This window comes from Strix uralensis, chromosome 9, assembly GCF_047716275.1.
Source record: "Strix uralensis isolate ZFMK-TIS-50842 chromosome 9, bStrUra1, whole genome shotgun sequence".
Classification (NCBI taxonomy): Eukaryota; Metazoa; Chordata; class Aves; order Strigiformes; family Strigidae; genus Strix; species Strix uralensis.
The window spans coordinates 6,630,040-6,652,865 of record NC_133980.1 but is presented as its reverse complement, the minus strand read 5'-3'; the positions used below and the strand labels follow the sequence as shown (position 1 = coordinate 6,652,865).

Below are 22,826 nucleotides of genomic sequence, written 5' to 3'. Positions count from 1 at the left end.
TTCAAAGCAAGAAGAAATTAAGGTATTGGGACAGGTAGCTAAAATGAACACTGAAGGAGAACAAGTAATTTAAAATCAAAGCCAGGTAGTTGAGCTGCTCTTTTAACTGAAAGAGAGCTAACCCATATGTGCATGGCAGAGCATTCAGGAGACCAGGAGATTTTACCTGTAACCGTTTTGCACTTACCTTCTCTTAACCCTTTTCCTTTAGGGTGGGAGGTGGTGGTTAATGGGACGAGACTAGTGGACAGGGAGAATGATCACCAACGCTTCGATTTCAAACAGCACAAGTACTACAAGACTAAAGCCAAAGTAAAATGCACTATTTCTCCATTTAGCACTTGCACTCCCCTTGCACTGTACCTCAGCAGGAACAGCCCTGATCGCTGGGGAAGGTGGTGTGGGACTGGGAACTGTTGAGGGGGGCGGGCGCAGGAGGTGCCCCACACTACACCGTGCCCCACTCAGGCATCCCGCCAGCACAGAAGGAGGGACCACATGCCATCATCAGCTCAACTTAAAAAGTCATGGCTGAGTTGTTGGAGCCCAGGTTCAGGAAAGGCTGAAGCAAGTCCAATGCCAGGCCAGCACTGGCAGAGCCACACTGGACCCCCGCTGCTGCCCCTCTCCTGCGCTGGGACGGCACTCGTCCAGCTGCAAGGCAAGCCAGGTCTAAGGTTAACCTCCAGATCAACCCAGGGGTCTAACGCATTGAGCCAAAACCAGAGAAGCCACAGGAATAAAGGGAGCTGGAGGCAGGACTGACCTTTCAGTAGCAGCATGAACTTAAAGCTGTGCAATCAGGCCACAAAATTGCACTTTGATGTACATCTGTAGTATTTTATCTATCAATACACATGTGAAGTTGGATCGCAGCACCTCCTTTTTTAATATCATGATGTTTAACTACTGAACTGAGGTGATCCGCCAAGTTCTGTATGGCAAACACTTGTGAAACCATTTCCTTCCCCCACTGCCTACAACATATTTAGAGAATTATTTGATTTACACCACAAAGGGATTTCAAACATAGCTCAAGAGCAAACAAAACTTTCCTACACCATATACACACAACCTGTACAAGATGTGTGAAAAAACCTCAGCGTTTTCCTATCTGTCTGGTTTCTAAACCCTCAACACCCAACAGCTGGAAATTTCATCTTCACAGAACCAGTCAGGATCATCCCATGAAAGCTTTTGAATCGCCACAGCAATCAAACATTATTAGAGGGAGATTACCTGGCATTAGTACATGCAGTTTTGTTTAAAACAACAAATGTTAATTTCCCAAAACTGACAAGAATTGAGAAGAAAAACTGACTGAAAGGAAAATTTACGTACAGGTGTAAGCTTATTTTTTTTTTTTTTTTTTTAAAGACAGACAACTAAGAAAGAAAAATTATGATCCCCTTGTTTGAGAAAGAGGGAAGCCGGCTAAAAACCTATCCTGATTCCATGGTAAAACAAAGACAATACAGATGTAATGCAGCAGAAAAAAAGGGGTAAAGGAGGGAAAGAGGAACAGACAGTGATGAAAATTAACTAGAGCTACAGAAAATTGGTAAATGAAACCAAGACTGCAGTCAAGACAAGACAGATATAAAAAAATAATCATGACTTGCAGGGAAACATAAAACGAGCTGGTTTTTAAAATGAATTAGGAAGGACTGAACTCTAATAGTGGTATAACCCCACTGCAAAATGCAAGGCTAATGATACAGGGAAAAAGCATTTAATAAATTTTTCCACTCGGTATTTGGAAATAGGCAAAAAATGCACTTGTATCAAGCAAACTGATGAATTACCTCAGTTGCCAAGTCAGCCCCAAAAATCTTGCAATTAAGTTTTGATTCGAGCCTTTAAGGCAATGCCTTAACTATGGTCACACTGACATGGAGGGATGGAAGGGAGACCATGCTGATCCAGCACCAGCAGCTGAGAGGGAAGCAGGATGACCAGTGCCATTACATCCCATTAGAAAGGCATAGCTTTCAGATAAAACAATCAAAAGTCAATGTAGGATTTCAGTGATAAAGAATTCAAAGATATGAACATAATCAGCATTGTTGTTCTATATAAAACAGGTCCTGTCAAACAAATCCAAGCGCGCTCTCTGACGAGATTACACCCTTGGTGGGAAAGATAGCTGTGTTAGCACGTGTATGTTCTTTAGGCAGCGTTTGACTTAATACCATGCAACACTGATAAAAGAGTTAGCACTGCACAATCAAAATGAAATATCTTCAATGTATTAAGAGCTGGCCAGCTGACTGACCACGGTTTAATCTGTGAGCTGATAACACTGTTTGTGAACCAGCCACACCGTGGGAGCAGACATACCCAACGGCGCGATGCATGGCACTCCAGCAGGATTTACTAGCACTGTGCAAGATTTATATGGTCCAGGGCCAACAAGGGTCGGACGTTAAAGAACAGTAAGAACCAGTGAGCTGAAGCAGGAGCCAGGCAAAGCAGAGTTGGGCACAACATTAAAAACAAAAATCCAAAGATTAGCTACTGGAGTGGATGGGATCAGCCAGGGGAAGTGAACAGTATTTCCTCCTCTTATGGAAATACAACTTCATGTGCTCACCAGAAATAAAAGTTACAAGCAAGCCAGGATAACTTTATCCTTTCTGAAAAAGAACTATAACCTTACTAAATTAAGCGTATGTTGTACTGCTTACTGACAATTTTATTAGCTTGCAAAAACTTAGTTGGCATTTGTAAAAAAAACATTTTCACCCCCCTTACCCATAACAAGTCAGCTTTTTACAAAGACATCCTACAAATACAATATAATACACTAAACAGAAGGCAAACAGTTATTGCCCTCTTGCCACATTAGATTATCAGCATTCCTCCCCTGGGAAAGACTTCCAGAGGTACTCGAACCACACACAGGCGCTGCCAGGAGGCTTGTTGAGTCTCATGTTGGGGAGGGAAACCCCCAGACACATGCAGACCACTAACAGGATTTCTAGTCCAGCCTCAACTGGAACAAGCATCTCCACTTATTTCACCTCCATGTCTTGTTTTCTCAGTTGTAAAATGGGAATAATGAAATGCATCACCCCTGCGAGGTGCTCTGGTATCTCCCGAGAGCAAAGGAACCATCACACTGGTTATTCAACAATTATTTAACAATTCACGATTATTTAATGATTTCCTACTAAAACTGACAGCCTGTCCCAGCCACTAATGTTAATTAAAATTATCAGTCCACAGGATCTATCCACATTAACATCTACAACTTACACTGCAAATTTTTTCATATGGACTTTCCTAAATTAGGAAATGCCTAGCAGTTTGTGGGTGGGACTGAAACTAAACCACACTACCCAGCTACCCACAGAGAGCCACCATTAAATAAAACCCCACGGATCACTGCTGCTGCCTGTGCTCCTGGCCCTGCCAACCTGCCCGCAGGTCCCTTGCCCAGCCCAGGGATGCTCCCTCTGCCCCATCTTCCCCCTTCCCAGCCAGGTTCTTCAGCCAGTGCCTGCCCTCCTGCTCACCCACCAGCACTATCAGGCCTTGAAGATGAGTTAGTTCCTATTGCCCACATTAACTCTTCCCTTGCCATACTGGGCTGAAATCCCATCAGAACAATAAAATCAACTCTGACATCCTTTGCACCAACTCAACCACGATTGAGCAAGCGGCCACAACGCAAAATGCTGTTCCCAGTCGTTTCATTAACTCCCTAGCCAGAGACTTTTTTAAACTAAAAAAGAAAGCACTTTTAAATGCACTGGTTTATTGTGATTTTTAATTAGTGACAGGATTTCAGATAGTGCACACCCATGGCCCCAAAAGGGGGGCAAGGGGAGTACGCGTGTGTGCTTGTGAAACCATTGTTTCTCCGTCAATACAGCTCATCCTCCAGTCCATCCAAGTTCTCAGCTGCCCAGTCACACAACTTTAAAAGCCAACAGCTGGGCGTTTTATAACCCTGGCGAACTCACAAGCCAATCCTTACGTTGCTGGCAAGAAGTCTTGGCCAAAGCCCGAGGACCCCACAGGGACTGTTCCTGCCCTACCACACTCCTTCACCTTCCTCCTTCACCTGACTGCTAACGAAGGCAAAGTCCGCAGGCAGGCAGCTGTTTTGTAAGCAGTTAAATGATAGAAGCAGGCGTACTTAATTGCGTCGGGCAGTGGCCAGGATCCAGGATCTGCAACCATCTGGAAGTTTGCTTGGCTTTTGTTTCAAATCTCCAGCACTGATGGATGGAAACAAGCTCCCAGTTCTTCTGCATTAACATAAAGACAATTAAAACAATTTATCCCCCCCAAGCAGCCCAGAAATGAAAGTACATCACACAAGCTTAAATGAGACAGTGTTGATAAATACATTTAAGTAAAACCTGACTCTTTGGAACAAAAAAACAAACCACCCAAAACAAAACCTCAGTTCAATCACAGAAAACAGCTTTGTCAACAAGTTCCTGTGACTCCTCATTCTAAGAGGAAAACACTCAGATGAAAGGCTGAAGAAGGACTCACTGCATCCTCCTCACTGCAAGAAACATTAACTACTGCCTGACAAAAGCATTTCTGCTGAGAAAGGGAACACCACAGACTAGTATTAACGCAATTTTAGTGTAGCTACCAAGCAATTAGCTAGATAATACCTACACTACCTGCTGATTTTTCCTCTTCCAGAGTACTGGTGCAAGCATAACTAGCAATTTGTTGTTTGTACAGCCACTTTGAAGTTGCAGGTGACCCGATTTAGATTTTCCCTTCCATATCACTGAAAATATTTCTACTTTGGTATTGCACATCTGTTCGCTACTTTATTTCACTTTTTTTAAGCTTTTACATTGTATTTCAGAATAACTTCCATCTTATATCAGCAAATATAAATTCAAACCTTTTGATCTTTTAAGTATTTAAACTCACATTTGTGAAGCACTGATCTTGTTACTTTCTTTCTCTAAGCCAAAGCTTAAACAAAGTTTATCTTGTATTCTGATTTTGCTTTGAAGCTTGTGATTATCCTGAAGTTACCATGCTCCTTCATAGAGATTATCATTAGCAAAGTTTTGGATACAAACCTCTGGGCTTTACTCCAATAAGTGGTCCACCACTTTCACAAAGCAGTTTTGGAAAGCACCTTTATTGTTTGACCTCATGTTCAAAGCTCTTTGAAAGCTGCCTATCTCCTTTTCTGAAACTATGCTACACCAGGATCATCCACCTAATAAAAAAGTGAGTATCAGTAACAGGATACAGGAGTGAAATTCCACTATGGTCGCAGCTGTATCAAAGTTTCAGCACCGATACTGTATAGCTCTGCACATACATAACTTCAAGTGCAAGTAGACTTGAAAAAAGTATTTTTATTATGTCAATTCATTAAAAAATAAGGGTCAGGTTTGTAAGTTTTGCTGTTGCAACAAACACCTCGAGTATTCTCATCACACAGTATTCCAGGACAGAAGGTCTTTTTCTGCTCTCCCACTTCCTTGAAATCAGTCTGCCACTTGCACGCTCCTTATTCATATATGAAAATACTACAGCCACATATTCTTTTGTAGCCTGGCATAAAGCTCTTTACATTAAAATTAGTTAGGTCTTTCAGCTTGCCATAAGACATCTCCTGTCTGGATAGCTGGATTGCTTTAGACTAAGCTGTTTGATCAAATTCTGAAAAAGTTTGCATCCATGCATTCATCTGCTGACACTGGCTTTTGGCTTAAACAGTCCTGTACGCCTTCACAGTGTTTACATCTCTGATGGATTTAGAGATAGTAAAGTTCATTGGAACTTTTTTCCTGTTAAATATTTCTTCATCTCATCTTACAAGAAAGGCTTTCTACACTTCCACTCATGCTTATAACCCTCTCCCTGCAACTCTACAACTTCAAATTTATCCATCTTTCACTAACGTAGGTGATCAGAATGTATACATTCTCCAAAAGAAGTCCCAGAAGGACTTGCAAAATAGTATTAATCTCCCTTCCCATCTCTACTAAAAACAAAATAAAGAGCCACCCTTTGGTGTACACCTTTTTTCATGGCTGTATCACCACTAACAGCCCCCACTCACACTATGGTCAAGCAGTGCAAGTAGTTGCACAGCAAAGTCTCTGTATCTGCTTTAAAAAAACCCTCAATGCTAATACTGATCGCAACTGTTGGGAAGAGGTGATGTTGGCAGATAAACATATAGCAGCCACACTAAATCTTTGTCTAATATATTAGAAGAGAATAGATAAAAATGGTATTTTTCTGTTTCTTCCTCTTAACTGTGTATTCTGCATACGACAAGAGTCAGATTCAGTTGCCTACCCCCTTCATCTACCAAATCCCTTCACATTTTTCAAAAACACACATTACTGAATGTTGTGAAATATTTTTTGTGAAAAGGAGGGATGTGCAAAAATGCTAAAACAGAGATACTTTACACAGTATAGAGCTAATAAAAAATACTCATTAAAGAACCAGCCAAGCACTCTTCAAAATTTTTATGGAAAGCCAGCTTGTAAGATTTTCCTCATCTGAATTGCCGAAATTTTGCATATAGTCCCTCAGATTGCCTTGCACTTGCCCCGCAGTAAGATGGGGCAGAGGAGCCGTCCTGGCAGGGTGGTGCGGGCAGCCCCTCGCTGCCCTGTCCCAGGCAGCAATCTGGGGCACAGCCCTGCACGAGCACAACCATTTGAGGACCACCAGAGATAGTTAAACCTCTCTTGCTCTACAGAGCCAGGACACCAACACATAATTAAGGCACTTTTAAAAAAAAATATTTGTATAATTAATGAAAATAACTCTGCTGAGGACAGAAGAGGAGGAAAGTTGACAGATCCAATCTGTCATCCCCATATACTTTCTAACTTGAGCATAAAACCTCTTCTCGCCATCTGAGGCTAGTCCAGGCTCCGGGCCAAAACTTTGCATTTCCCTCCCAAAGCGAAAGGACAGCTCTCCCACTGCCACGTCGCTAACCCACAGCCAGAAAGCAGCACCTCATCCCTAGCCGGCACTGCCCACAGTTTTGCAGCTGCAGTAAAACCACATCACTGTGGTTTTATAATGATTTGTATAATGAGGATATATCAAATTTGCTCAAAGGTGGCATTATCACTGTTTGAGGAAACTCAATCACATAAGAGCGCATATTATTATATTTGCTTATATTTCTTTTAGAGAGCATCACAGAATCTTAAGTGATGTCAGGGCCACAAATAACATGCTTGACCTACTTGCAAACTATTCCCTTCATTATTATTTTCATTAGCTTCACATACCAGTATTTCCTACCTCCCAACTCTCGTATTTCAGAAGATACTACAACCATTTATCCACTCACCTTTGTCCCTTTACATTAACCCAGCAATTCAGGATGTATTGAAATGAATATGTTGTAGTGGAAAAATCTAAGGAAGGAAGAAGGGAATAGAGAAACAAGAATTTATCAAGACAGACAAGAAAGGACGCAGATCTGCTAGCAGGGACAACACTGTAATAGTCTAGAAGGTCTGAGAAACTGAAAAACTTTTTACAGCAACTTTTTTGAGCATAATATCATCCTGTTTGACTGCATGATCAAGAAATGCCAAAAGGAAGTGAAACTGTTGATGTCTAACTTCAGTGTTTTATATCCACAAATATTGCCTTTACAGCAACATAGCGGCTCTCACACATCCACTGAAGCAACCTATTCAGACATATAAAAATTAAAAGTGTAGCCGTCTTGTACGTTAAATAGATTGCGGTTACAGATGTATCTGAATGACTAGACTCATGTTTTATCCAGAAGCCAGAAGTGGTTGCTGCAGAAGAGATCAGAGACCCTTTTGGTTACGCTAGGCAGGATTGCTTAATTTCCACCCCATCACCATTTCCTGCCCACTGAACAAGGCAGCTGGAACATCTGGACAAGCATGTCCAGCTCTGTTAACCGAGAGGGGAAAGGGTAAAGATACACATGACAGCTTGTAGAGAAGACACTTAAATTAGGTAATGAGACCCCTCCTCTACATTTCAGACATCCTAGCAGTCACGGGTGTGCAGCACCCCGGCTGCTGCTTGCAACGCACACTGACCCAGTGAACGGGCTTCAAATCAGCAAGAAGTTTGCACTGTATGTCTAATGAAGTCACAGAGGATGTTTATCTTTTGTGCGGTCATTAAAAGCACCAGTGAACTTAATAAGCAATAATAAAGATCTGTTAGAGCAGCATACAGAGTTGCAAAAACAAATATGCGCGGAGCAGAATCAAACAATTTTGCCATCAGCTGACATACAAGAAACAAGCATTAAGGCTGACTGTATGTAAGTGTGAGCAACATTAACAACTCTGATCACTTTTGTTCAATTTTATGTCAAGATCTGTGGAATTTTTGCTTTGTTGAAGATCTCAGAATTTGACTTTTTTCTTCTTTAGCCATAAGATTTCTTCCGCATCAGTTACAGTCAGCTACCAATAACATAACCCACATGTTACACACTAATTCCTGCAAGACTATGTTCTAGACCTTCACGAAGCAAAACTAGAACATATGTTGTGGTAGCAAAAAACTCAATGAGCCGTAAGCTGCTACCTTGTTATGGCACTTGACCTTCCCAGAGTGGTAGGAACAGCTCATCTGCAAGAGTCATGCAACAAGACGTTACCTGTGCCTCTGGCAAAATCCATAGGATATTTCTGACTTCTGAACATAAGACACTATTACCTCAACAACATCTGAAGTTAACCAGCATGTGAAAATACAAAGTCATTTGGGTTTGTTCCTTTAAGGTTTTTGTTTGTTTGTTGGGTTTCTGTTGTTGTTTTGAGATCCTGCTGAACTAAAACGTAATTTAGTTTTACAACAAATAAACCCAGAGAACAACATACAAATAGAGGGTTACACAATGAGGCACCACGGGTATGAGCCACCTACCTGCTTGAGTGTAAGTGAAACACAGAAGCATCAGAAAACTATGATTCACTTTTGCTTATTCTGAGTTACTTTCATCAGTATTACCTGAGACCAGAAGAACATTCACAGTCACCTAAAATCACTAACTTCGGATTAGGGAACAGCGAGAAAATGACTGTGTCAACAAGCTAGACTTATGAATATATCAACATAATCACTGAATTGCTATAAAATTAATCCTTTATCCTCAAAACATCTAACATCCATTTCCTGCCGGTACAAAATAGGCTTGAACTTTTCAGAGCAGAGCTGAATGCCTGCAGGGTCATGGTGTGCAAAGTGAGCAGCAGATCGCTCTTTCAACTATCAAGTCATTTTGCACTGATCCAGACTCTTAAATGCTGTTAGACTCCACAGTTTATACAAGGGATTATTTGTGACACTAGTGCCATTTTCTCTCCTCCTCCAAACCACATAAGGTCACTCATTTAAGAGGAGACAACATATATGCATGCTCAGATATCAACGCAAATATACTGAAAGCGCCATTCTCTGACTGACAACTTAGACTGAAAGTTATGATTTATTTTGAATTTAAATATTATTTTTTTTGCCATTCCTTTCTCTTTCCCATAACCACCACCAGCCTTCCTGTAGCTCAGCCTGCTTCTGGGTTAGTCTTTAAGTCTGAGCTCTCCACAGACCATTCACAGTGCTGCAAGCCACTCACAGCTTAACTCCTTCCAGCGTTGCCACCTCTGTGCCTTAATGTTCCCTCTTACACATGACAGCCAAAACATGAGGCCACCTGACTACATTTCCAATTTCTCATTTCCTTCCCTATCACTCTCCATCCATGAACGCCCTTACCAAACAAGCCAGAAAACTTCTGACCCATTCCTCAAAATGTCTTTTGAAGACACCCATGGATTTTCTCTCCCTGCCTGGCTGGCTGGCAGGTACCATCGACAATGACTCAACCTATGATCCAAAAGCAGTGCCCTGTGGTCCTGACAGACCAGACTACTCGGAATCTCCTGAAGTCCTCGGGGACCATATCCCACAGCCTTCCTGTGTCATTTGTACCCACCTTGGAGTCAAGACACAACCCACCTTGGCTGTAATGCTGGGCACACCCCCACTACATATGTGGATGGACACGTTCCTCCCTTAAAACTGCCTCGCGTCCACATGCCTGCATTTTTAGTCATGCAAAGGCCGCATGTCACACCCATTGCGTGAACAAGAGCATGAAGCAAAAGAGGACAGAAGGGAATGCAGTGTGCCACAAAGACAGATCTGCAGTCCCTCCCTCACCCACATCTGAAGCATTCAAGAAAAGCCAGCAAACATTGTGTGAAATTAAGTATTGTGTATCCAGTTGCTCAGTTCCCCAGACACACGGATTGTGAGATGGCGCTGGCTGCTCAGGAGGGACACTTCTCCAAGGCCAAATGCTGCATGCCGAGCCTCCAGTGTGGAGTGCGAGAGCAGAAGTAACCTCACTGCACGGCTGAGGATCACCTTTAACAACCATGAAACCAACAAAAGAACATAAATGATACAGAGATATAATTAAAAGGAAAACCCTATCTTAGTATCGGAAATCATGGGCAGCTAATGAATAAGTGTGCTAAAGAAAGGATGGGCAAGTGGGACACTGAGAAAAGCAGAAGTCCTAGGAATAAGAAAACTCAGAAGCTAATTCTGTAGAAATCCAGGGTAAGAAACAGTTGTTTTCTTTCATTTCTTTGAGATGCCACATCTAACACTTTCCAGCATTAGAAAATAAAGACTTGTAGCTCTGCCCTCCCCAAGGCAGTCTTTGAAAACAAATTTCCTAGTTAACCTGCCAAAGCAGAAGATGTGACAGCAGCTTCGTGCCCCTCTGCCCAGCTCAGGGGATGACTCAGTGGAACTAGCCCTCAAAAAACGTCATCCTTCAGTCAGTGCAACTGAATAGGAACAAATTTCTCACCTTAAAAGCCATAGCTTCCAAGGTAGCCACAGTTAAAGGCAGCATTGTATACTAGAGGAACAGCACTAACAGGTTTTGGTGAAAAAGTGACAACTTACTTTCTACCCCATTTTTCAATTTTTTATACAATTAATAAAAAGGTATCTACTGAAATTAGACTATAAAATCATTTCCTCAGACCTTGAGAGTATCTCACAAAAGAACAGGACACTAATACGTGTTAAGTGGATTAAGAAGTGGGGAAAACAAGACTAACATTTTAACTGTTCAAGCCAACCAAATACACAACTCAAAGCAAAACACCAACCCCGCAACCACCCTTCTGCTACAAGAACAGAATGGACACACGCACATATTCAGCTGGGTCTCAAACTTGCATCCGGTTGAAATAGATCTAGAAGAATCAGGTACATGGTATATCCCAGTTTGCCTTATCTTGTCACAAAACCTGGAGTGTTTTCCACTTTCTACTTCAAATCTAAGCCGTTATTCCTGATACTAAAACATCAAATGAAAGGCAAAATACTAAGTCACACAGTACAGCAACACACTTAATGAAGTAAGTCAAGCCCAAGCTGTGCTTCTGCTTTTCAACCTCACCACCTCTATCAGTACTTATAGACAAAGGCCACTATTCAAGCTTTTGAGTTCAGGCATTATACACCCCGAATAATCCACAACCTCTGCAGTTCCAACAGTATCACTTGTGCTCTGTTAATTTATTCTAATAAAGCGATGCTTCTGTTTGCCATACGTTTGCTAGTAACAAGACACTGAAAGCAATTCTTTCTTTTCTGTGAGTTGACATTACGTGAGTCTGCAAGAAATACAGGCTGACCAGAAGGAAACCTATTCAATGCTCTCATTATCCACAAATGCTATCATCTTTTTTTCTCTGCTGCATTATTCCACATCAATAAATAAATAATGAGCAAAGAGCAATGCATAATACTTAACAACATACCTACATCAGCTCAAGTGTCAGCAAGCATAAGGTCATTTATGTTACATGAATTGCTGTTGAATAGGCATATACTTCCACAATAAAGGCAACTTATGAAGTGGAATAAATTCTAGCAGCTAACTAATCTTACACTAAAGAAAAACAGTAAGGCGATCCTGAAACAAATCAGGACAAGTCTCTACTCCCATGCTGTTTCTGCTACCAAGGTCCAAAATAATCACAGCACCTTACTTCACTGCAGTGTTGGGCTTGACTAAAGAATCATGCAGAAATATTTGGGGCAAAAGATAACACAGGGATTTAGATTATAAACGTTAGCATTTTACTGGTGGGTGAGTGGGGAACATGGAGCAACCATGTAAAATTGACACAGCTGCATAGAGGCCCAGGGACGTAGCTACAAAATAAATTTAATATTTTGCTAGTTTAGATTAAAAGCATGGGGAAATCTGTCCCCAACATCTCAAGGGTGGCAAGGGTCATCTAAAATTGTTGCTTATTGAAGTTTTTATAACAGCCTCAAGAGCAATTTATTTTTTCTCTTTTTGAAACATTCCATATGAAACATTCCTGAAAGCATGAAGACATGTTTAAATACATATATATGCACATTCTATTATTAGAGTCCTTCGCAATGATCTAATGATAGAAATGTCCATAATTGCGTATAAGGCAATTATAGGAGACTTACATATAAAGCATGCTTTAAGGTATGTGCATGGCCGCCATGGAATAGCTATACACTAAGTCAACATCGAGAAATCAGACAAGCCTACCACCTTCATCTCCAGAGCAATCAAGTGCTTGATTTCAGTTATCCTAAATCTTAACACAAAAAAACAAATAATCAAAACACAACAGCAGAAACTCCGCTCCTGAATCCATCTTGTTGCTGCTCCACTGAGTAGCTTCTAGAGGAACTAGAAGCAGATGCCAGAACAAACAAATGCCACGTATCAGTATGAGCTGCAATCTTTGTCCTCTTCAAAAAAAATATAAAATACATACTTAATTACTTTGTTGCTTCATATTACATAAATAACATTACACATAGCTGCAGTTTAATAAGCAGAGTATCCAAATGGTAACTTTCAGTATATAACACCATTATAAACTGTCACCACTAGAAATACAAATAAACAATGTTTCTTATATAGTTGGTGTTGTAGTTGGCTTTCTGCCTGTTATCTGCTAACAAACAACACAATTTACTTGTAAACAAAGGATTCCTTAGATCAAACACAGAAAGCATGTCACTGGAGAAGCCGTGTGTTTTAACCTCTAAGCTCAAGGAAAGCCATCCTTTCCCAATTACAAACACTGTGAAAATTTGCTCAAAGCCACGCTACCTGGGACCTCCAGGGAATTTTCCTGCTGAGGAACAGACTTTAACACAGACTACGTTTTTCTTGTGTACTTGCTCAACAGCACCGTCATTTTTCATCCAAGGCAGAGCACAGATTTAATATCCACAGCAGCATTTCTGAAAGGCAACTAATCTCTCCAACACTGTTACAAATTCCACGATAAATCACGTTTAATTAGTTTGTGCTTTTTTTTCCCCCAGCTGTCGGTAATCCAACAGAGAGGGGGCTTCCAACTTTAATTTTGCAAAGAGGTGCTTAGAATGAATTGGTAAAACTGCAAACCACCACATCCCCACTGGAAACTGTTTGGAGTTATCTGCTTGCTGACACACCAGCATTCCTGCCTGTAGATGGCCTGGTACCGTTGTGTATCCAGCGTCTCCTATTTCCACTGCCTTGTTTGAAGAACTTCCCTCTTCCCACATACCTTCCATCTCCAGGGACAGATCACACAGGGACACTAAACCTTGGCCGTAAACAACGTGACTTTTGATATTCCCGTTTCTAATGGATCCTCCACCGCTCAGCTGCTGCCATTCAGCAGGGCAGAGGCGATCACCCAGGCACGAGTCCTCCGGGCAACTGGTTTGAGAAACTCTTTGCCTTGCTGGTATTTTGCACAGCTGAGATTTACACAGGGGGCTGCTGGCTTCCTCTGCTATTTATTTTATTTGCTGCACACTAAAAGCTATGGCAAACAAATGGGACTCAGATAACTTGCAGCATGTTGCACAAAACCATTCCGATGCATTGGGACACTCAGTTTCCAGACTTAACAGCCGCTACCACAGCATCCTTGGTGGGGGAGACAGGGCTGTCCTCCCAGGGCATCCCAAACTGCCAGTCCTGCTGCTCCCCACAGGTCACTCCATCCTCCCTCGCATCTTTCTTTTTGAGAGGAGTGGCAAACTATATTGATAAGAAAAGCACTGTGGAGAGTAAATTGTTTTTTTCAGCTGTATACAGGCTCTGGGACTTTTATGTAATTATATGTATTTTGTAGGAGTTAAGATCCTCATGCTACAAACATTTATTCATACTGCAAACTTTGCTTTTGCACTACCACTCACCAGAGTGACAACCTACATTTTTGAGGGAAAAGCCAATTATACTAATTGGACAGTTCATGAATACAACCACACACATGCAGAAGTGTGCTGCATGATCTGTATATATCTTCCTGAAGAGATTTATGAATTGTAGAAGTTTAACTGTCCCTTAACTGCTTCTCTCTCTCAGAGGACTTAAAGGAATCTTTAGCAAAAAGAAAAAACATAAATTCTCTGCTAAGAAAGAGGTACAATGCAGAAATCTTCTTTCAGTTTACTAAATACCATATGTAGAAAACAAAAGTGCCAGAATAAATGCACTTCAGCTTGGAAGTTAGAAATTTTTCCGAGCATAAAGATAAAATGCTTGCAGTATGGAGTTACAGCTCTGAGTTTCTTGGCTATAGTAGAATATCAGCTTATTTTGGATGCTAACTTTCTTCATTTCTTATCCTTTAGCCAACTATAGGCGAACAGTATGAAAAACCCCTCTCATTGCTGTCCCAGCAGTGACCTCAAACCCAAACCAGATGAGTCCTGATGGTTAAAAAAAAAAAGTAAAACATATCCACTTCCACACAGACTCATCTCTGAGCTACATTATGATCATAACTAGCCAAAAGATACTGAACTGGGTAGAGCAATATGCGATACTTCTGGGGCAGCAAACGCTTCTGTCACAGCAGGGTCCCGATAGAACCAGAAAGCACAACTGCTTTAAAACTAATGAAAGGGAACCACAAAGTGCTGAAGATTAGGAGAAAAGCACTAACAGACCGCTTCTGTGCAAGACCCGAAATGACCCCGGGAACACGGCCAAGAATCATTTTCTTACTGGTAGCACCGGCAGCATGATCTCTTACTGCTGAGAAAGGTACACGGGCGGTGGGTGGGCGAGACCGCCGGTGGACCGGGTGAGAGGAACAAGATGCCTCCGCTCAGGAGGGAGCCCATTGCCGGTTGCTGAGGCTCATGGAAGCAATGCCTTTACCTGGATTTCAGCCAAGCACACATCGTGTCACCCGTGTCCGGACCAGCAGCCCCCCATCAGAAAGGAGCAGAGCCCCAGACCCGTACGGGCACCGAGGCACTGCCAGGCCTGGCAGTCTCAACCTTTTTAAAGCAAGCTCAGCTGCAAAAAAGGTTGAGAAATAGCGTTCTAGACTTAAAAAATGCGTGCGAGTTTGAAATCCCATTACCTAGCACATTGTTAAACTCGAGTTAGACTGGTTTGGCACCTTTCAGGAACGTACTAGTTGACAGGGTAAGCGGTTAGGGGATACAGCAAATGTGGTTAGGGCACGGGGAGCTGGGATACGTGGATCTGATCCTCACAAACGTAGCACTGAGTTCAAATAAAAAAATAGCACAACAAAAAACCCCACCGAAATAACGAAAAAAAAACACCAAACAAGAAACTTTAGTTTTCCCCTATCTCAGTTTCTCCATCTGTGATGGGGTAACTACCACTTTAAGGAGCAAGGCCAGTACTTTTAGGTACACACATAAAAAAATGCAAACGAAATACACAATTACTAATATGGAGAGAGGCAGGCTTGCCCCCCGCCTTTTATTCTACAAATATAGATGGGATAAATGGTTCATTACATTTAGCTCCAAGCCGCACCACCTTAGCCAAAACCTTATTTAAATAGACCATTTCTGAGAACCGGGAAGGGGGGAAGGCAAAGGGGAGGGATACAGATGTGGTCTTAACCTAAGAGAGGTTAAGCTTTTAAAAGACTTTTTCTTTTTTCATTCCGTCTCCTGGTAGCATGCCATTTTAAAAAGGTGTCTGGCAAGAAAAATAAAAAGTTTCCAGGGTTTTCCTTCCCAAAGCCGCCTCAGCCAAGAGCCGGGCGGGGAGGACGGGGCCGCTCGCGCCTTCTTCCAGCTTTTCCTCCAGCTTTTTCTCCAACATACCCCCTGGATCCAGACATTTTGGGAGGCAGCTGCGGGCGAGGAGGAGCCCCGGTTTCCTCACCTGCCCGGGGCAGCCCCCGGCCGGCTCCTGGGCGCAGCCGGAGGGCGCAGACCTGCCTCCTCCCGCCCCACGGCCCCGGCTCCTCCGGGAGGCGGCGGGGGGGAGCCGGGGCGGGGGCAGCCGCCGCCACGCACCCACCCACGCGTGCCACCGGCACACGCAGACACGGCCGCCAGCAACCGACCTCCCTCTCCCCACAGATTTTTTTTTATTATTTTTTTTTTTCTCGCCCCCCCCCGGAGCCGCACCGGCCGTACCCGCGACGCGGGGCAGGGCGGAGGCGATGACAGCGGCCGGCCGGAGCCCCTCGGGATTCCCAGGCGGTGCTGGAGGGCCCGTCCCGCCGCCAGCCCCTCGCAGAGCCCCGGAGCTCCCCGCGGAGGGGCAGAGCCGCGGGGCCCCGCGGCACGGAGCGGGCGGGGTGGGGAGCCGGGGCGGGGGGGGGGAAGCAGCGAGAGAAACTTTCCGCCAAGTCCGGCCGCGTCCCGCCGCCGCCGCCGCCGCCGCCCCGTCCCGCCGCCGCCCCCCGCTCCCGCCCCGCCGCCGAACAAAAGAGCCGGGACCGGCAGCAGCGCCTCGGGGCGGGGGACGCGGCTCCCCGGGGCTGCTCGCCGAGGGCGTCCCCGCCCGGGACCCCCTTCCCCCGACGCGTCCTTACCTGGCGGAGGGCTGGTGCGGGGCGGCGGGCCGGGCGCGGGGGTGAGTCCCGGCTAGCTGGAGCGAGTGCCAGGAGGGCTCGGCGGGGATTCCGCCATGTCAGTGATGTCGGCACCACATGAGGCCCGCGGCCGGCCCACGCTACCGCGCACTCTGGAGTAGAGGCTCCCGCCGAAAAGCCGGCTGAGGCGGGCGGCGGCGGGGCGCGCCGGCTCTCCTGCCCCCGCCCCGCCGAGCAGCTGCTCCGCCCCGGGCCGGCCCCGCCGCCGCCGCCCCGTCCCCGGGCGGGGGGAGCCGTGAGGGGCGGGCGGGGGGCGGGACCGCGGCCCGGTGTGTGCCCAGCCCCGGCCTCGCCGCCTGGCAGGGCCCGGCCCGGCCGCTGCCCCCTCGCCGCCGAGCTCCCGCTTCGCCCCTCGGCCGCCCCCCCAGTGCCTCCCAATTCCCGCATCGTTCCTTCTTCCCAGACACCACCCCTGGGGCGTCAATCACCCTCCGAGCCTTCCTCCTGCCCAGCGAGCGGCCTCCACCGACCCGCCGGGGGTTGATCCCTGCTGTCACCAAAAGAAAAAGCCATTTCTGGCTGGAGAAGCCCCTCGGCCAAATATTTGGGGGCTGGGAGCTGCCTGCGTGCCCCAGGCTCGCCCGGGCATCCCCCCCAGGCATCTGCCGCGAGGGGTGGACGCTCACTTAGAAGAACCCTTGGTCCATCCGTGAGGTCGTTCCTACGTTTCCATCGGTTGGGAGCGAGGAGGAGGAGAAGTTTCCGGCAACGTTTTTCAGAGCTTAATAAATGATCTGACTTAATTAAATTGTTGCAGCCCAGAAGAAAAGTTTTATCCCCTGGCTCTGGAAGAGAGCCCCGAGGAACCGCGGTGGTCATGTACCTCTCAGCACTGCATCCAAGCGATGCGGGAATCATGACTGGAGCTTTAATCTGGTTACAGGAAAAGCTTAAAATAGGACTCGGCCTCACCCACACTGCCGATCACAGCCACGCTGTGAAGGGTCTTTTCATTTGCCCTTAGTCCTTTGGGCATCAAACCTTCCTCCGCAGAAGCTCATCGCCCATACCTCCAGCGCTCTGCCTCCTCCCCATCGCTATAGTCTTCGATGTTATTCTTCCTTACAGCTTTTCTCAGCGGTTCATCTACTTTATCCACCAGAGCAAGATTTCCTTTCAGAAAATAGAAAACCCCGTGGAGTCTGAGGCAGCCCAGGTTTATTTTCATCAGCTTCCATTAAAATATCAACAGAAACATTTTTTACGTTGGACTCCTTGATGTTCTAATTCTTGTTGAAACTCACACTACAGAAAAATTGGTTTGGCATAAAAGTTTGGTAAAACTAAAACATCATGCCCAACTAGGCTGGGGTTGGTGGGGTTTTTTTTATTTTTTAAGTGACCAGAACACAGAAAAATGAAAATAAAGTTATCTGAAATAGATAATTCCTATGAAAATAACAAATCAGCATTTTCCCATGGGAAAGATTTTTCAATGTAAAATGGCCAGCCAGCACTAAGTATTGTTCATTGTTAACTGCAAAAACTTTTGTAATGAGTAAAATCTAAAAGTAGAAAAATGTTTTGTTTTATTAGTGACCCAAAACATGCAGACTTTTTGATGATCCTGGATTGAGTTACAGAGTCAGATGAGATTAATTATTCACTAGGGTGGTAAATTGGTCTCGTAGACTGTTTTGTGAAGGAAAAGATAGAGAAAAGGGACAGAGGGAGGGAGTGAAGGCATTGGTTTAGAAAGGAAAAAATCACTGACCTGACTTGGAAAATGACAAAAAAAAAAATTAAATTGAAGAATTAACAAAATCAAACCTGAAGAAAGCAAAATGAAAAGAAATAAAGAAGAGGAAGGAAGTGAAACCACAGGCCTGATTTGTAGCTTTTCTATCCAATGGGCCAGAGGAAGGCTACGTCCCCATTTGGAGGGTCAAAGCAGAGGCCCTGAGCACGGGGACATTTCCAGTCTCACCTGGAACCACAGAAGTGGCCAGACTCAGAAAAAATAGAGCAAAGCCAACCTGGGCCTGAAGCAAATGCACACCTTCTCCTCGGAGCACTTTCTATTCAGCCACACTGCCCTGATGAACTGGAAGAGCAGATATGGTTAACAGCAACTGGAAACTGGTTCAATGGAAACTGGGCATGGCTTATAAACCGAGGAAAAGGGCAGGGGAGAGTGAAGCAAGGACTGCTTTTCCTGCAGAAAGTTCCTACATAAATAACAGATAAAACTATTTCTTTAATGGTTTACTCCCTGAGCCAGCTCATTTAGGAAGAGAATTAATCAGACCAGGAGGAAACGTCTTTTGCCCCTGAAAAAGGAAAAGGATTAGGTTAAGTGGTGACACAGCTGGGACAGACAAATTACGCCGGAGAAAATGACTGACCTAAACTATCATCTAAATAAATACAGACCAAAGCCATGAACTTATCTCTTCTGTTTTGATGAGTCTGGGTTTTTTTTCAATAACATGCATATTTTTCTTTTATCACAGCGAGATCTTTCTGTTTATTCAGGAAGCGAGCGGCGTCAGAAACGCAACAACGCATCTCTTCTGTCTCCCTTCCCACGTGCGCCTGTTGCAGAGGAGCAGGATGAAGGGACGATGCTGTCTCCTCTGGCCTTTCTCTTGGATCCATGTCCCCAGGACAGTCATTCCCAAGCTGCAGATGCACCAGGACCAGGCAGAAACCCCTAACTCCTTTCAGGCAGGAATTGTTTAGCCATCACACAGTAACAATTTAGGCACTGTTGGCTAGGGCTGGATCCAAACCAATCCTAAATCCTGTATTCGGCCATCATCCCCGTCAGCCATCCCCTCCTATTTGGTGACAAATCCCAGAGAGGGGCCTGTGGAAAATCTCTCCATACAATCAGGATGTGGCCTTGGAGTTCAGACATCATTGTAAAGGCTGTGAAGATGGTCTTTATTCCCACAGGATACTTTCCCTCATGTTTCTGATGGGATTTGAGTTCAACTTTTACTATTCCCACAAGCTGCATGTTCTGTATTCTGGAGGGCAGACAGGCATCTTGGCATCGGTGCTGTTTGACAGTATAGAGAATGCTCTGATTGATTTATTTGCTGAATACTGCTTTGGTTTTTTACCTGGGGTGTACTGCCCTCAGTCATTTTAAATACTACATAGCACCAGCATACAGGGTGGATGGTTCTGCTCAAAGGGATGGAATGTGGCCGCAGGAGTTTTCTCTCCATGTGCATTATTACATCTCTTAGCAGCTGTGGGGTGGACTGGCTTGGGACTTGGTGTCTAATGGGTTATATTTACCCATAGCAGGAGCTCCGGGTTCAGACTCTTACTCTCAGGGCCTGCAGCATCTTGGATAGAGAAAAAGAAACTTGCTCAGCAAGAAACACCTTAGGTGACCCCTCAGCAGGCTGAGAGCCGGCGCTGCAGCATCCTTCACTCGGATCTGCCTTGCCAGGGGAAGGGCTCTGCGAGGTGGGAAGGGCAGGATGCTCAAAGCAAACAACTGGACGATCCCCTTATGAAAACATCCAGGGCAAAATGGTGTAGCACTTTTCCTCCCTCCCCCTTGCAATCACATAACTTACTCCTTCCACAGAATAAAGACAGGACCGTATAATCTGTTTTTTCTTGTTAATAAACTCGTTTGGGGGCCCTTCTCTTTATGTATCACAGACCATTAAAGTTAGTACAATTTAAACAATTGGGTATTCAAAATCACACAGTACTATCTGGTCACAGTCGTTTTATCTCTTTTATCTGAAAAAAATGAAAGCTAACGGCAGATTAGATTGTACAGATTAAAACATATTGAATTTCTTCAACCTTTACCATGTTTTATTTTCAAGATAGCGCCTGTGGAGACTGGCACAAGCAAGATGATCCGGGTAAGCCTATGTAGTTTGTAGTTCATAATGGTCACTTTTACTGCAGGGAATCCAAAATTCTGCAGGACACTCTTTTTAAATAACTAGGGCATGTAAACATTAGCATGAACCAGGATTTCTATCTGTACCTCTCTATTTAGAGGAAATGAATGCCAGTTATTCACTGAGCATATATTCATGTTTTTGCATTCATGAACTGACTGAGGTTGGTGAGGAGTTTGTATTCATGGTATTAATTAGCAGATTTTTCCCTTTTTAGGACACAGGTCAGTGTTTCTCATGCTCAATAACACATGCAGAAATTAAGCCCCCAAAATCTTATTATTTGGATAAGATCAAAGGACTAATCACTCCAAAATTCTGAACTAAAAATTATCTGCCTCTCCTGTTAGTGGGGTGCATGGTAACTTTGCATTGCACATCAATCTGTGGTAAAACCAATTACCTATTGGACATCCTTTTATTACATTTAATGGGCAAGCCCTTAATTTGGTCTTTGAATCTCTCAGACTATGAGTAAACAATAAATATGCCCGATCAAACTCTACTAGAAGTCACAAAAGACCCAGGGACGTCACCAGCAGCTAGAAGAGGCTTTCTAAACGCCAGTGCCGTTATTCTAAAGATGTGATTTCTGACACAACAGAAGTTGTTGTTTGTCAGGGATATTATTCTATTAGTTGTTTCTTAAGCTTTACAAAGGCATCATGGAAAGAAAATGTTCCTGTTGCCCCCTCGTCCATGAGAAGCACCATTGTCTTCATAATTTGTCTGCTTGCAAGCTGAGGACTTACACAGGGCATTTTTTACATTTTTTCGTCTACGTTGGTTTTATAAGTTTAAATAAGTTCCCATCTGCCAAGAGCTTCCAAAGAGCATTGGCGCTTAACCAATTCAAGAAGCTTGCCATGAAGATTACACACCAGTTGTGCTTATTCAAAACAATAACTTCTGACCACTGCACCAGAAGAAAATACTCTCATTTATTGTCTCATAATCACACATCTCTGCAGTGTTAGTTCCACTTTGCCAATAGAAGGATGTTCCTTTTGATATTTTACAAATATTTCAGCTAAATCTCCTTAACACTGTGCAGTTCTTTGGCTCGTTAGGTTTGCTTTGGTTTTGTTTTGTTGAAAGCTCTTATTTCAGTTCAGGCTCTAAAGAAAACAAAGCAGTATTGCTTGCATTGTTAAAGCCAAAAGTAGGGCCAGGGAAAAAAAAGAAAAAAAGTTCTTCTTGGAAGATTTTGTAGATTGGTATTCATGAAACAGCTGGAGATGAAACATACAGCACTAATCCTGTCCAGTTGCTCCTGGTCATGTTGCACATTCAGGAAATTCATAATTAGGTGGTTATATCCCCAGTGTTTCCCCTGCAGCACTCTTTACAACTAGCAATTTATCTTCTTTCTTGTCGTTAAAAACAAAAAAAAAAACCAAAAAAACCCCACAACTACAAAGGAAGAAGTGGGGGAGAAAACACAAGCAGGAATGACTTAAAATATGCTTAATAGTTTCTTCTCACTGTAAAAAAAATAAATTCAGATGTTGTCATTTCTGCACATACCAGCAAACTTTGCTGATCCATTGCCCTTTTCTATCACAGTACTTTTCCTCTGTGCTGTATCTCCTTCCTCTTCACAGTATTTGTTTTGCTAGTTAATTTTTTCTTTTTCCTTGCCAGTCATGCGCCTGCTTTCCTGTAAAGGGCAGCCACACCTGACAATTTAGAAATAAATGCTTTAGTAAGTAAACATTTATTTTTCTTGCCGAATTGAAGCACTATACATGGGAGTTTTATTCCCAGCTCCCTCCAAGGTTTCTAGTGAATTCCTAAGTAGTTTCTGCTCTTTGACTTCTCTAGTGGTATCATGAAAGCCTTTCCCTGCATGCTGAGAATCTTCATACTGCATGCCGCAAACGGTGTTTTGTCAAAAATCCATATTCATTTTAAATCAGTCAGGGTACAACTTGAAGGATTTTTCTTCTTTTCATAGCCTTTAAATAGAACAGTCTTATCTACTGTTAATTACATACATATGCAATGTGGA

At 43.8% G+C, this 22,826-nt stretch overlaps 1 protein-coding gene across 1 annotated transcript in view; it reads right to left on the bottom strand.

The window, feature by feature from the left end:
- Nucleotides 1-17,025, bottom strand: part of FNDC3B (fibronectin type III domain containing 3B) — a 209,866-nt gene extending 192,841 nt beyond the window's left edge. Inside the window, exon 1 of the mRNA XM_074878513.1 lies at nucleotides 16,878-17,025. The gene's annotated coding sequence lies outside the window, so the exon portion shown is untranslated. The remainder of the gene's footprint in view (nucleotides 1-16,877) is intronic.
- Nucleotides 17,026-22,826: the final 5,801 nt, after the last annotated feature.